The following is a 13,650-nucleotide window of genomic DNA, read 5'->3' as shown; positions in this document are numbered from 1 at the left end:
CCTGTACTCCTGGTAGTTTTAGTGTTTGTATTGTGCAGTAAATAATTCTGATGAAGATCCTTTGTTTGATCATTTGGAACCCTAAATAAATTCCTTTTTATCAATAGATCTGATTTGCCATCGTTAAAAGCTGGGGGACAAAAGTGGTTCAGTCACACCTCTGTAATTTCTCTAAACTGAAACTGTTGGCATAATCCAACTCTGAGATTGGATTCAGCAGCCCCCAGCACCTCACAGTAAGTTGGGAGCTCAGGGGGGGCACCCCCTCTTTTCCAACCCCTCCTGTGCCCAAAGACCCCCATGGGGCCATCGGACCTACCAGACAATCCCCCCTTTTCTACCCTTCTCCCTGTTCCTCCCACTTTCCCATTGTTCCCTCAATCCCCAGTTCCCCCCCCCAAGAAAGTTTTGGGGTCCCAAACACTACTTTTTGCCTCCTCTCTTGTGGATGCTGAGGGAGAAAATGAGGCTGCACACACAGAGTTCCATTGCGGGACTTGTCCGCCGACATTTTTCCGTGTCCCCTTTTATTCCTCTTCTCTCATGAGCAGCACCCCGTGTTTGTCTTTTAGTCCACCAGAATTCCCAGCATGGCCCCAAAGCAGTGCCCTGATCCCACACATTCCCCTCCCCTCATGTGCTGGCTGTGTTCAGCCACCAGAGAAAAACACAGGCTGGTCATGCAGGCTGGTTAAAGAGCATTTCCACTTGGAGAAACAACCTTCTCTCTCTCCAAGCACTCAGCCAAGGTCCATCCTCCCTTTGCATTCCCATGAACTCAGGGCAGGTGCAGAGTGACTCCGCTTGGTCCCACCTCTGCCCCTGTTTTGTTTGGACACGCAGAGTTCACGGCCAAGAGGGCCAGGACCCGGGCTCCTTGTCTTGGGGCTTGTCCCATGTACTTCCTGAGGACTTGGAATATTGAAACCAGGCAGATTCTGAACCCCTGCTCCTGATGCTGCCACAGTGCCCACACACTGGCCCTGCAGGCATGGCCTGCACTGAATGGCCAGTGCAGCAGGAGCCGTGGCTGCGGCAGCTGCCGGGATTGCTGCAGAGATGATCCAAGCAATCAGCCACCCACTGAGGATTTCTGCATTTCACAGTTTCCTTAATTCACTGTATCCTGCCTCATCCTCCCAGCTTCTGCTTAGGTTCCCTGGGAGCCACAGTCTGGCTCTTCTGCCCATGGGAATTATTAATGATCAATGGAGGGTAGATACATTTTGATCTGTGCTACAACTAAAATAACAAGGATTACTCACAGGGATGTTAAAGGCATTGTCAGTCACATGAATCACAATGTCAGGTGCAGCCAAGAAGGCATCTGAGTGACAGGGACACACCATGGCTGAGTCATTAAGCCAGTCAGAAAGAGTTAGTAGAGACAGTGAATTCCCCCTAGAACAGTGTCTTCCCGATGGGACATCCGGGCAGGGCTTGCTCTGCTCAGCATTCCCTGCCTACTCCCGGGATTCTTGAGGGACAGCCTGGTAAGTCCTGGCCGAAGGAGACCTGCCATCACCCTAAGTCCTGGCAAGGCTGCTGCCCGTCTCCTGCCCCAAAGAACTGTGCCCCTGGGGGACTTCTCTGCCAAAGGGCAGCCAAAGCCAAGGGGCACTGAGGTCTGCCCTCTTGCAGGCGGCTGTTGTGAGCAGCAGCTGGAGCAATTGGTGGCAAGACTTGGCATCTGTCAGAAGGCAGAAGCTGTTGCTCCTTCCTGGCATGATTTTGGGGTGGAAGTGATTAACAGCAGCACAAAACCCCCATCAGCTCCATCCCTGAAGATCCACCACACGAGGCCCTGTATTGCTTCAGCTTCTGCTCCTTCCTTTGTTGCCCTCAAGTGCTGGACATAGAGTTTAGAAGCCCATGCCCGTGTTTTGAAGGTGCCTGCGTGGAGGAGAGGTTGAGCAGCTGCAGCCCGAGGCTGGTGTCCCAGCAGAGTCTCTGAGGATAGCACCAGTGGCGCTGGCTGGGGACACCTGAGTGTGGAAGGTGTGTCCAGCCTCAAGCAGGGCCACTGAAGTCAGTCAGGATGTCAGGCTGCAGCTGGAGCTGCCAAGGGTTGCTGTGAGGCTGGGGAGTCACTGGAAAGCTGTGGTGGCCACTTGCCCTGAAGCCTTTTGCCAAAGCGGATGCAACTGTGCCCACAGTCTGCCCATTTTTGGTGTCCTGGCGGGTGTGGGTGCCTGGGTGAGGAGGCCCAGGCGTTGTGGGTGCTGCTGCTCCTGGGCAGCCTCTGGTGCTGTTGTCTGTGGGGCGGAGCCGCTTGGGCAGCAGCGAGTGCACAGCCCTGCCCGAGGAGCCCAGCGCCCTGCCCGTGGTGGCAGCAGCTCTGTGGGCCCAGAGCTCTGGCTCAGAGGGGTGTTGGCCACAGCCCCTTGGCCTGGGCAGCCGTGGGGGCCCAGGCTGGCCACCAGCCCTGCCTGTGCCACTACCCCTCGCTGGCAGCACCCGGCAGACGTGCCCCGGCAGGGCCCCCTTGCCCTCCTTGTCCCCAGCCAGGCCAGCCTGGCCACCTTGGGGGTGTGCCCACCCTGCTGCTGAGGCCTGGCCTCCAGGGCTTCTGCCACAGGGCTGGGAGAGGCCTCGGGAAAGCACCAGAGCAGCTGGCTGGCAGGGAAGGAGGTGGCTGCCTGGGGGCTGCTTATGGCCTCTGCCCCCCAAGTCCTGGGGGCTTTTCCCTCCACCCTGCCCCTCGGGGCCTGCTCCCAGTATGTCCCCTTGCAGCCTTCTGCCACCCACCCCCTCACAGATTCCCCTCAAGGCTTCCTGCTCCCTTGTCCCATCAGGGCCTCCACAGCACCTCACCCCTTCCTGGCCTCCCAGCGCCCCCTCCCCTGCTGGTCTTTTGCTGTCACGCTGCACAGCGGGGCAAGTGTTGCTGAGCATGGGGAGCCCTTTTCTCCTCTTCCCCAAGGCCCTGTGCACACTGGGCACCAAAAAAACCTCCTGGGCTTCTGTGTGTGATAACATGGATGTAATATTCCCATGCTGGGCTCATAGGAGGTGCTTGCAGGGAAGAGGCATCTTCCCCACAGGCTCAGGTGGCCCCAGGAGATGGAGCTTCCTGCATCAGTTCCCCACAGAGCTGCAGCAGCACAGGCAGACACTGCCCTGTGGAAAAGGCCGGGTCTTCCACGCCCTGCACAGCCAGTCTTGGAGCTGCTGGAATCTGCAGTAGGGAGCCATCTGTACTGCTCTCAGCACGTAGCAGTGTTGAATTGCCAGGCCTGCCACGGCGAGTCTGATGTCTTCTGTCATGTCTCTACAGGCTGGAAGAGGCAGCAACGGAGACTACCAGAATGGGAAGAATGAAGTTCTCCGTACAGCTCTGATGATGTGGAGCGTTTGACAGGCCAGGTCTGAGATGGCAGGGTTGTCATCAGTGATGCCTTGAAGGGCTGAAAGAGAAAGGAAGAGAGCCAAGGTGAGAGGCCAGGGGTGTGGGGACGTGAGGAGTCCCTCCTGCCAGGGCCATCCCAGCCAGCTCTTGCCATGGCCAGGAGGGAACAGGGCCCAAGGGGATCAGCTGGAAGGTGCCCTCGCTCACCCTGGCAGATGAGCTGCAGCTCTGGCTGCTCCTGCTTCATGGACCTGGCGGCGATCCCTGGGAACACAGAGCCTGTCAGGCCCCAGAGGCACAGGTCCCCCGCAGCGGCGCTGCCAGCCCGGCCACACGGCCTCCTGCCCTGGCAGGGCTGAGCCCGGGGCCTTCCCGCATGGGGACGCCCCAGGGCTGGGCTGGCACAGGGCGGCAGCAGGCACCAGGCCACTCGGGGCTCCACATGCCCTGGGCTGCATCCTGCTGCCGCTGCAGCAGCCGGGGCTGGGGCCGAGCTGCAGCGGGGTGGGGAGGGACCCCGGCCTTGTGGCTCACCCAGAAACTTGATGGCCAGCTTTCGCAGGGGCTCCTCTGGGCTCTCCAGGAACGGCAGGGCCTGGCGCACGTACTGGCCCACTCGGCTCCTGTCCTTTTCCAGCTGCAAAGAGCGCCAGGGCAGAGAGGGAAGGCTCGGCTCAGGCTCTGCCCCTTGGCTGGGCACTCCCTGCCCCCAGCACGGGGCTCCCCTGCCCACAGAGCCCTGAGGCCTGGCCAGCAACTGCTGGGGCCGGGCTTTGGGGGGAGCAGAGGGCTGGGTGCTCCTGGGGAGCCGTGGGGCGGCCCTACCCCACAGCCCAGCTGGACCGGGGCTCCATGGCAGCCTGGCTGCGGGGCAGGGGAGCTTGGAAAAGAGCCCGCATGCCCCAGGGAAGGGAGCAGTGTGTGGGGCACAGGCTGGTGTCTGTGGGTGCAGCAGTGGACACAGGCACCCTGCCAGCCCCACACATTGGGCATCAGGGGCTGGGGCTTTGGGGCCGTCCTTACCAGGCACTCGGGAAACCTCCACGGCTGCTCCATGGTCACCAAGTCCTCAAGATCTCTCCACTTCAGGAACCTGGCTGCACCAAACAGTGCTCTCCAAGAGGCCTGCACAGCAACAGAGAGCGGGCCATGGCACCGCAGCCCAGGGCACAGCACCCACATCCCTGTGCCAAGGCCAGGAGGAGGCTGCAGGCGACCATGGGCCAGGGCAGGAGGCACAGCAGCCTCCTGCCATGGGGACACCAGAGCCCACGAGTCCTCACCTCTGCCACACGCTGGTTCTCATTGTGCCAGTTGAAGTAGAATGGCACCAGACTCAGGTACACGTGTGGCTTTAGGCTCTTGCTCCTCTCTGTCGCCTCCATCAGCTCCCAGAAGAGGAGCATGGAGAGCTGCTGCAGCTGGCTGTGCTCCTGGTGCAAAGGAAGAGGAAAAGACCTCAGCACTGGCTTCTCCAGGCCCACCGGGGCACAGGCCTGAAAAGACACTGGGCCCAAAGTTTCCTGGCAGCACTCAGTGCCCACGATGAGGGGCACAGAGCCTTACATTGTCAAAGAGTGGCCGCAGCGCCTCAAGCAACTTCAGGGCAGTAGGGGTGGATATTTTGACGATTTGGAAGTGCAGCACGTTGATGAACGCGGAGAGGGTCATCTGAACCGCGTCTGTGTCTGCATCCTGCAGTAGCTCCAGGAGGCTTTCATTCAGGCTCCGGATGCTCTTAGCCTGTGTGGAACACAATGCTGTGGTGCAGCCCCACGCTGCTGCCGCGGGGCCCAGAGGCCAAAGGTGCGTCCCAAAGGAGTCGGGCAGCTGAACGGGGAGGAGGAGAGCTGGGAGCAGCTGCCACAGCTGCCAAAGGCCAGCCAAGGCCAAGCTACTGCCTTGCACAGCCGCACGCTGCCGGCCCGGCTTCAGCCCCTGCCCCCTGCTCACCATTGCGGGATCCCTGCTGAGCACCACCAGGCCTCGGAGCGCCAGGCGACGCCTCTCCGGGCACTGACTGCGCAGGTGCCTGGAAATAATCTGCAGGACGCTGGGCCCACATTGTCTGGGGTTCAGGCAGTGCAGGACCTGAAAGGCAGGGAGCAGTGACGGGGTGCCCGGCCGGCAGGAGCCCAGACCCGCCCGGGGCTGGGCCCAGGCAGCAGCACAGGGTGCAGGCACCGTCCCGGGCGGCTGCGGCTGTGAGAGGGCAGAGAGGGGGAGGCAGCTGGGCCAGGCAGCGCTCGCCATCAGGCTCACCTCCACCAGGAACGCCAGGGCAGGCAGTTCCCACAGGGGCTCTCCCCTGCTGAGCCGCAGGAGCAGGCTGACGGCGATGCTGCGACCAAAGGAGCGGGAGACACGGCACAGCTCCCTGCAAGGGGGAATAAAGGTGCCAGAGACCCTGAGCCAGGTGGGCAAAGCTCTCCTGGGACTGACTCACACAGGCCTGGTCTTTGGCCACCAGCCCAGGAGAGGACGTGGGCACTTTGGGAGGTGGGTCCTCCTGTGCAGCCGCCCCTCTCCGCCTTTTCCACTCTGCTCAGCCATCCCTGGCTGCCAAGGCCCTCTGGCCCAGCAGCACGGGCACTGTGAGGGGTGGCCTGTGCACAGGGCAGAAATGACCTGTGGGGGTGTGGGGCAGTGGGGAGAAAGGGCTCTCACCTGGCCAGCAGACCCACTGCATAGTGGTGGCTGTCAGCCTTGAGGAGCATGTCCCAGCCACACTTGCGACCGATCACCATCAACACGTCCTCATCCAGCAGCTGGCGCAGCAGGGCTTTAACAGTCTGCACTGCAAACCTGTGTGCAGAGCACAGCCCAGGTCAGGCACAGAGCCCTGGCCCCAGCCCCGAGGGCGTGGCAGGGAGAGGGGACTGGGATGGAGCACCTGTTGGGGTTGGGGGGAAGGCTGCGCTGCTCCCGGCATCGCCTCCAGAAGGTCTCGACCTCCTCTGACATCTCCTCTGTGCTGATGAAAACTTGGAAGAGCAGAGTCAGAAGGAGGCGGGGGAAATTGTCCTTCACTGCACTTGGGCACCAGGAGTGGGACAGCTGGAGGATCTCCCAGAGTGCCACAGTTGCCTGCCAAAGACAAAGCACCCAGAGACAGCTCTCAGGGCCCAGATGTCCATGTGGCAGGGCCCAAGCGTAGCAGGGACAGGCCAGAGGAAACACAGGGGGATCCCCCAGCCTGGTGTCCCTGAACCTGCCCCTAAGGCAGGCCTGCAGCCCAGTGCCTGGGGCAGGGAGAAGCAGTGGTGAGGGAGGATGGAAAGGCATCCCAGAGGCAACCTGGGGCCAAGCAGAGGTCAGCTCAAGAAACTCACAGCCAGGGCAAAGACATCCCTCTCATCCCCATCAGAGGTGCGTCTCCTGTGCGCTGGCCAGTATTCCAGCACACAGAAGAGGATCTGCAGCACCGGCTCCTTAGTCCGTCTGAAGGAGATGAGCGTCTTCCACATGGTGCGAGCAGCTCTGTGGAGTCACAACTCTGGCTCAGGGGGGTCTGGGACACAGCGCTGTGGCCTGGGCAGCTGCGGGGCCCAGGTGACAGAGCCACGGTGCCTTGTGGGGCAGGGAGGCAGGCTGGCCTCAGGATTGGAGGCTGACATGCCAAAGCTGGCCAAGAGAGGAGCTGGAGTGTCTGGGAAGTCTCCATGTCTCTGGCACACCATTTGGGACAGGCTGTCCAGGGGGATGGGGTCTAAAGGCAGGTGAGCCCTCAAGGCAGGTGGGCCCCATACCTGTCACAGGCTGGGGCAGAGCGCAGCAGGGTCACTGCAACATCCGTGGGGTGTGCCTCGGTCAGCAGGACAAGAGTCTTGTCCAGCCTGTGCTCAGCAGACACATTGGACGTGAGCCACTGATGGATGCACCTGACTATGGCCGGCACCTGGAGGGGACACGGGGGACAGTTGGAGAGCTGCCAGAGCCAGTAACTTGCTCAGCTTCCCCCAAGAATTGCTCCCCTTGCCACCACACTCTGCTGGTCTCAAAGGCTGAGGGGACCCAGAGCAGCCGACGTGAGGGGCCACAGCATCCCTGGGGGACTGGAGCCCTGGCCACAGGCTGCTTACTTGCTTTGCTTTGTAGACACCGTTCTGCACAAGCAAATCCAGCAGGGCAGCGCTGGTCTGGGCATTGAAGAGGTCCAAGTTTGCCGTGTCCCCAGTGGCCATGAAAGTGGCCTCTTCGTGCCAAATGCACCTGATGAATCTGCAAACCAGCTACAGGAGAAAGGCAAGGAAGAGAGAGGGATGTCCCCTGGAGGGCCGCGACAGCGGTGCTGGGCTGAGCAGTGAGAGCAGGCCCAGCCCAGGCGGGGATGGCTGCAGGTACCTGTGCTGCCCTGCGGAAGCGGCCACGGGCACGGAGCTGCTCTTCTGTCCGCTCCTGGCCTGCATCTGGCAAAGAGCGAGCGCGCTCAGAGCTGAGGGTGTGTGGGAGAGGCCGGAGAACACAGCCCAGGCCTGGGCTCCAGGAGCAGGCAGGGCCAGCCTCGGGATGCCCAGTGGATGGAGCACGGCTGCCAGGAGATCAGCCCCAGCCCCTCTGCCCCCCTCCCTTTCCCTGGGCATGTCCAGATGGGATGGGACAGGATGAGGCCAAGGGGGCTGCAGCCACCAGCCCTGTGGCCCAGCTCCAGCACTCACCCTCCTGCGGGGGCTGCACCTGCTGCACCTCTTCAGGCTGCTGTGTTGGAGCAGCCCCAGGGCTTTCCTCCTTCTCCTCCTCCTTCACCCAGGCCAGCTTGGGCACCGTGGGGGGTCTCTGCTGCATGTCTCTGTCTGGCGTTATGGACACCTGCAGCAGAGATGCCATGGAAAAGCTTTGGCTCCTCAAGTCCTGCAGTCGTGCCTTGAAGGCAGCTGCAAGAGAGAAGCCTGGGAAATGCCTCGCCTCATCCAGTCCCACTGTCTGGCCTCGAGGGCACCTGCCCCAGGGACTGGAGATGCCTTGAGCAGCCCCAGGTCCCCAGGTCCCACAGTCTGGCCTGGAAGATGCACAGGGGAGAGGTGGAGAGCTTCCAGAGTTAGATACTTGCCCAGCTTCCCCTGAGAAATGCTTCCCTTCCCAGCACACTGTGCCAGCCTCAAAGGCTGAGGGGGCCCAGCGCACCCAGCTTGGGGGGCCACAGGCTGCTTACTTCAGCAGAGACAGCTCTCTCCTCAAGAAAGTCCAGGCTGGGGGTATCGACCAGGCGCTGAACAGGCGAGGTGTCAGTGCCTGCCACGCCCTCCGTCGTTGTGGCGTCGGCCTCCTCCGTGAGACCAGGCAGCACAGAGTCACAGTGTGACACATCATCGGTGGTGTCCCAGTGGGTTGTGTGATCACTGGTTGTGGTGTCACACTGTGCTGGGACAGCAGTCGACGCGGTGCTGACATCAGGCCTTGTCAGCTGGGTCGGGATGGGGTCAGGCTGGGCCTGGACATCAGCTGGTGTGACCCTGGACTTTCTACGCCGACTGCCCATGAATTTCATAAATGTCTGCAGGAGAAAGAAGGGCAGGGAAGAGAGGGATGTCCCCTGGAGGGCTGGGACAGCGGTGCTGGGCTGAGCAGTGAGAGCAGGCCCAGCCAAGGCGGGGATGGCTGCAGGTACCTGTGCTGCCCTGCGGAAGCGGCCACGGGCACGGAGCTGCTCTTCTGTCCGCTCCTGGCCTGCATCTGTCAAAGAGCGAGCGCGCTCAGAGCTGAGGGTGTGCGGGAGAGGCCGGAGAACACAGCCCAGGCCTGGGCTCCAGGAGCAGGCAGGGCCAGCCCCAGGGTGCCCAGTGGATGGAGCATGGCTGCCAGGAGATCAGCCCCAGCCCCTCTGCCCCCCTCCCTTTCCCTGGGTATGTCCAGACGGGATGGGACAGGATGAGGCCAAGGGGGCTGCAGCCACCAGCCCTGTGGCCCAGCTCCAGCACTCACCCTCCTGCGGGGGCTGCACCTGCTGCACCTCTTCAGGCTGCTGTGCTGGAGCAGCTCCAGGGCTTTCCTCCTCCTTCTTCCTCCGGAGCAGCCTGAGCAGGCTGAAGCGTCTCCCTGCCATGCCACAGTCTGGTGTCCAGGGCACCTGCAAGAGAGAAAGAGAACCTCGGAGAAACTCCGGGCCCTAAGTTGCAGAATGGCCTTGAGGCCACCTGCCACAGGGATTGGAGACACCTCGGAGAAGCTCCGGGTCTCCAAGTCCTGCAAAAGGGTCCCAAGGGCACCTGCCACAGGGATTAGAGACACCTCGGAGAAACTCCGGGTCTCCAAGTCCTGTGGAAATGCCTCGAGGTCACCTGAAAGTGAGAAAATCCTCCAAAACGCTCCGGGTCAGCAAGGCACGAGTTGGCTGCGCGGGGGCTCCACACAGCACCGCTCTGTCCCGTCCTGTCCCGTCGCCTGCTCCGAGGAGCACTGTTGACACTGTGGCCGTGTCACCAGCAGCACCTCTGTCACCACGGGTCATAAAGGGCCCTTGGACACCCTGCCCCCTTCCATCCCACCGGCCATGCCCAGCGTGTCACAAAGGGCCCTGGGACACAGTGCCACGTGGCCTGGGGCCTACCCCAGCCCCGCCAACCTGCCCCACCTTGGAGGGAATCCTCTCTCTGAAGTATCTAATCTGGCTGGACCTGAACTGTAGGAACAGCTCAAGAAATGAGCAAACACTCCCCTCCTGTGCCTGCTCATGGCAGCACAAGGAGCCCCCTCGGCCACCGACTCTGTCGCAGTGGGAAGGGCACGGGGCCTTCCACACAAGCTGGCACGGCCTCCTTGGGAGAAGTGCTGGCTGGTGGCCATCCTAAACAGGGGGGCTGACACCGAGAAGGAAGGTGTGGGCAAGGGCACCAATGCTGCTGGCAGCCCTTTGGCCAGGGCTGTACCCAAATCAGCAGCTCTGGCAAGTCCTGGCCCAAGGAGACCTGCCACCGCCCCGAGCCCTGGCAAGGCTGCTGCTCGTCTCCTGCCCCAAAGAGCTGTGCCCCTGTGTGTTAGTTCATTTGAATACATGCCCGGAATAACAACATGTACAACAGACATTCAAACACTACAAAAAATCTTTTATTGCAGTGAGAATAAAAAACTAGCAAAGAGAATCAAAAGCTAAAAAAGAATACAAAATAACTGCCTTATCAGTTGGCATTCATACAATACTATGAACGGCTTTTATTACAGTATTAACTAGTAAAAAGGGAATTAAAGGAACATTTAAAGGATATTAAAACAATACTATGAGTGGCTTTTACTACAGTATTAACTAGTAAAAAGGGAATTACAAGGATATTAAAAAAGGATATAAAACATTTGCTTTCTCAGTTGCTTCCTGTCAATAAACTGTGCTTACCCACACAGACAGGCCAGGGCTGCCAGGATCTGCAGCAGCTGGTCGGTGCCCGTGCTTAGCGGGCGTCCCCATGGAACAACACAGTCTCCATGGCAGGATGAGGATTGCTCACCCCAGCAGTCCTGACACCCCATTTTATCAGCTCTACATTACACCACGTAGGGCCAGTACCCAGTATAAGGTGATGCCTGAGTGGCAGCCAAACCCTGCCTGTTCATCACCTGATAGCAACAGTCTGTGCATGCCCTGCTGTAGGGCAAGGGGCGAGTGACCCCTGCCCACAGAATCTTCCTCTCAGCATCATCTTTCTCACCCCTATGGACGACCTCTCCCACTGTGTTTCAGGGGTATTTGTGTCCATCTTGCAGTATGGGGCCAAGCCAAGGAGGAACTCAGCTCTGATCATGGGGGACATCTCGTTGACTTGCTAAAAAACACAATGGACCTTTCAGTTAACTTGTGCAATAGAGTTACACTGTACAATACTCTGTGCTGAGCACAGGCTTGAGAACACAGAGGTGGTTTTGTTAGTGCTGAGCTTACCCAGAGCCAAGGCCTTTCCTGCCCCTCGCACAGACACACTGGGGAGGGGCTTGGGGTGTGGGGGAGGTTGGGAGGGGACATAGCCAGGACAGGTTTGGAGTGATGGAGATTGTTTTCCCATGCCACCATTCCATGGGATAGGGCCCTGCTCTCCTGGAGGTGCTGAAAACCTGCCCAACCGTGGCAAGCAGGGAATGAATCCCCTGTTTTGTTTTGCTCCTGCATGCAGCTTTTGCTTGTCCTTATTAAAGTGTCTTTATCTCAACCCACGAGTTTTCCAGCTTTTCCTCTCCCAGTTCTCTCCACTGTCCTGTTGGTGGGAGAGTGAGGAGTGGCCAGGAGGGGCTTGGGGGCTGCATGGGGTGAAACCACAACAGCCTTTGTTGGTGTCCAGGGTGGGGCTGGGAGTGTTGGAGATACTGACAGATGTGTCTGGGATGTGCTGCTGAAATTTGCAGCTGCTGGTGCTGTCTGGGGCTCCTGGCTGTGTGTCAGAGTTTGGGGCTCCTTGGTGGCTGGAACTCCACGTGAACTCGAGCTGAAGGGCCTGTGACCTGTGGGGGAGTCCAGGGTGGAGTAGAGACCCCCCTGCAGCCCAGGGAGGAGCCCACACTGGAGCAGATTTGCTGGCAGGACTTGTGACCCCTATTATCAATATGAGACTCCAATCTTTCAGTTTAAGGCGATTGCCCCATATTCTACCAATACAGGCCTTTGTAAAACGTATCCCTGTGATTTCCTTAGACTGTGAGCACCATGTGTTCATCTGCAAACACCTTAGAGAGTACCCAGGGATCTCCCAAGAAAAGATTTGAAGGCCTCAAGCCCATGACCACTCTGTAGGGACTAAGGAGCTCTGGGCTCCATGGTGTGGAGACTGAGGACAGTGCAGGGGTAGCCAGAGAGGGTTGAAGGGGGGTTTCAGAGATGAAGGATCCTTTTGTCATAGCAGGAAACAGCATGAGAAATAAAGAAACAATACCAAGTTCAGCTGGAGAGATCCAGACTGGAAACAAAGAGAACGGAGTTTCACCCTGAGGGCAATGGTGTGCTGCAACACTTCACCCAGAAGGAGTCTGGATGAGCCCAAGGCTTTGTGTGTGCAGGAAGAGCCAGGGAGGACGCAGAGATGTCAGTGCAGGAAGGTGCCAGCCAGGTGGGGCAGCCGGGGGGATGATGACAGCCTGCAGGGAAAGGGGCAGGGCATGGACACCGTAGGACAGCCTGGGCTGGAGAGGAGACAGGCATGGGGAGAAGCTGAAAGGCCCTGACACAGCCACCTTCTGCAGGCCTTTGGCCAGGGCTGCTGTCTGTGCCCCTGATGCCAGGAGGAGGGGAGTGCCCCTTGCAGCCCTGGGGCCTCATGGCCTCCTTGTCCCTGCTCAGCAGCCTGGCAGGTGCCACCCCATGGTCCTGTCCTTGGCATTGCACATCCCACATCCCAGTGCCCCAGGAAGAGCCCTGAGGAATGAGGCAGGGACAGCATCTGCCTTCCCAGGGACTGGGGGTCAGGGCTTGGTCCTCTGGATTAAGGAAACAAGTCAAGGTTTATTCAGCATCAGAGTCACCTTTCCCTTGCTTGTCCATCCTTGTCATCACTGTCTGCAGTTTTCTGCTCTAACTGGAACCTGGGGACACATTCTCAGTTATGCCCCTCAGTGGGACTCATTAGCACTAAAGGAAACTTTAGTGTTTCAATCTCACTTTGACTTTTTGAGAAGTTGTTTGAACTTCCTCTCAGGGACTGAGTCTCATGTAAACAACAACAAACCCCCTGAGGGTCATGAAATGCCTGGGGCTGTTGCTGTGCTGCTGAGCTGGGCCGGGCTCCTGGCACACAGGGAGCTCCTGGCAAGCAAGAAGAGCTTCAAAGAGACAACTCTGCTGGTGAGCAGCTCCTCTGCACAGCCCAGCAGGGCTGAGGGCACTGCCAGGGCAGCTCAGGGACACCAGCAGGGCACAGACACAGCTTCAAGGGGCTCAGCACTGGCAGGATGGCTGAGAGCTCCCTGCAGGAGGAATCTTGGCAGGGCTGCACAGGGTGAGTCTGTGGCTGCAGGGCAGTGCAGGGGCAGCTCCTGGAGGCATCTCCTAAAGCTGGCCCAGCCCCAGCTGATGGGATGGGTGAGCAGGGGCTGTTTTGGGGCCCTTTGGAAGAGCTGTGAAGCTGGGGGTGCAGCCAGGGGTGCCCAGGGCAGTGGGGCAGAGCAGGGTCCTGCAGCCCAGGGTGCTGTGTTTGGCAGGGACTCTGCTGCCTGCCAGGGGCAGCTCTCAACCAGCCCGGGGAGCTGCTGCCAGGGCTGGGGGAGAAGGGCTGTGGGCAAGGAGCAAACCTGGCAGCTGAGGGAGGATCTTTTCCATGTCTCAGTGTTGCAGGGTCAGACCTGCTCACAGCTCCACACCACTACACCATATTGAATGGAGAATTTTT

At 59.7% G+C, this 13,650-nt stretch overlaps 1 protein-coding gene, 1 long non-coding RNA gene and 1 pseudogene across 2 annotated transcripts in view; 1 reads left to right on the top strand and 2 right to left on the bottom strand.

Annotated features, from left to right (window-relative positions):
* The window catches only part of LOC127474815 (zinc finger protein 208-like), a 1,262,639-nt pseudogene that overhangs the window by 1,165,137 nt on the left and 83,852 nt on the right, over positions 1-13,650 (bottom strand).
* Positions 1-13,650, top strand: part of LOC127474819 (zinc finger protein 850-like) — a 315,187-nt gene that overhangs the window by 228,455 nt on the left and 73,082 nt on the right. The window lies entirely within an intron of this gene.
* LOC127474960 (uncharacterized) lies at positions 3,044-4,396 on the bottom strand. Its single transcript, XR_007906012.1, has 4 exons — positions 4,373-4,396; positions 3,884-3,986; positions 3,557-3,613; positions 3,044-3,407 (listed from the first exon to the last, which is right to left on the bottom strand). It is a non-coding gene; the product is annotated as an uncharacterized LOC127474960 (long non-coding RNA).

Source organism: Manacus candei, unplaced genomic scaffold, assembly GCF_025592945.1.
Source record: "Manacus candei isolate 608988 ecotype Guabito, Panama unplaced genomic scaffold, ASM2559294v1 h1tg000045l, whole genome shotgun sequence".
Taxonomy (NCBI): domain Eukaryota; kingdom Metazoa; phylum Chordata; class Aves; order Passeriformes; family Pipridae; genus Manacus; species Manacus candei.
The sequence above is the reverse complement of the archived record's forward strand: the minus strand, read 5'-3'. Positions and strand labels throughout refer to the sequence as shown.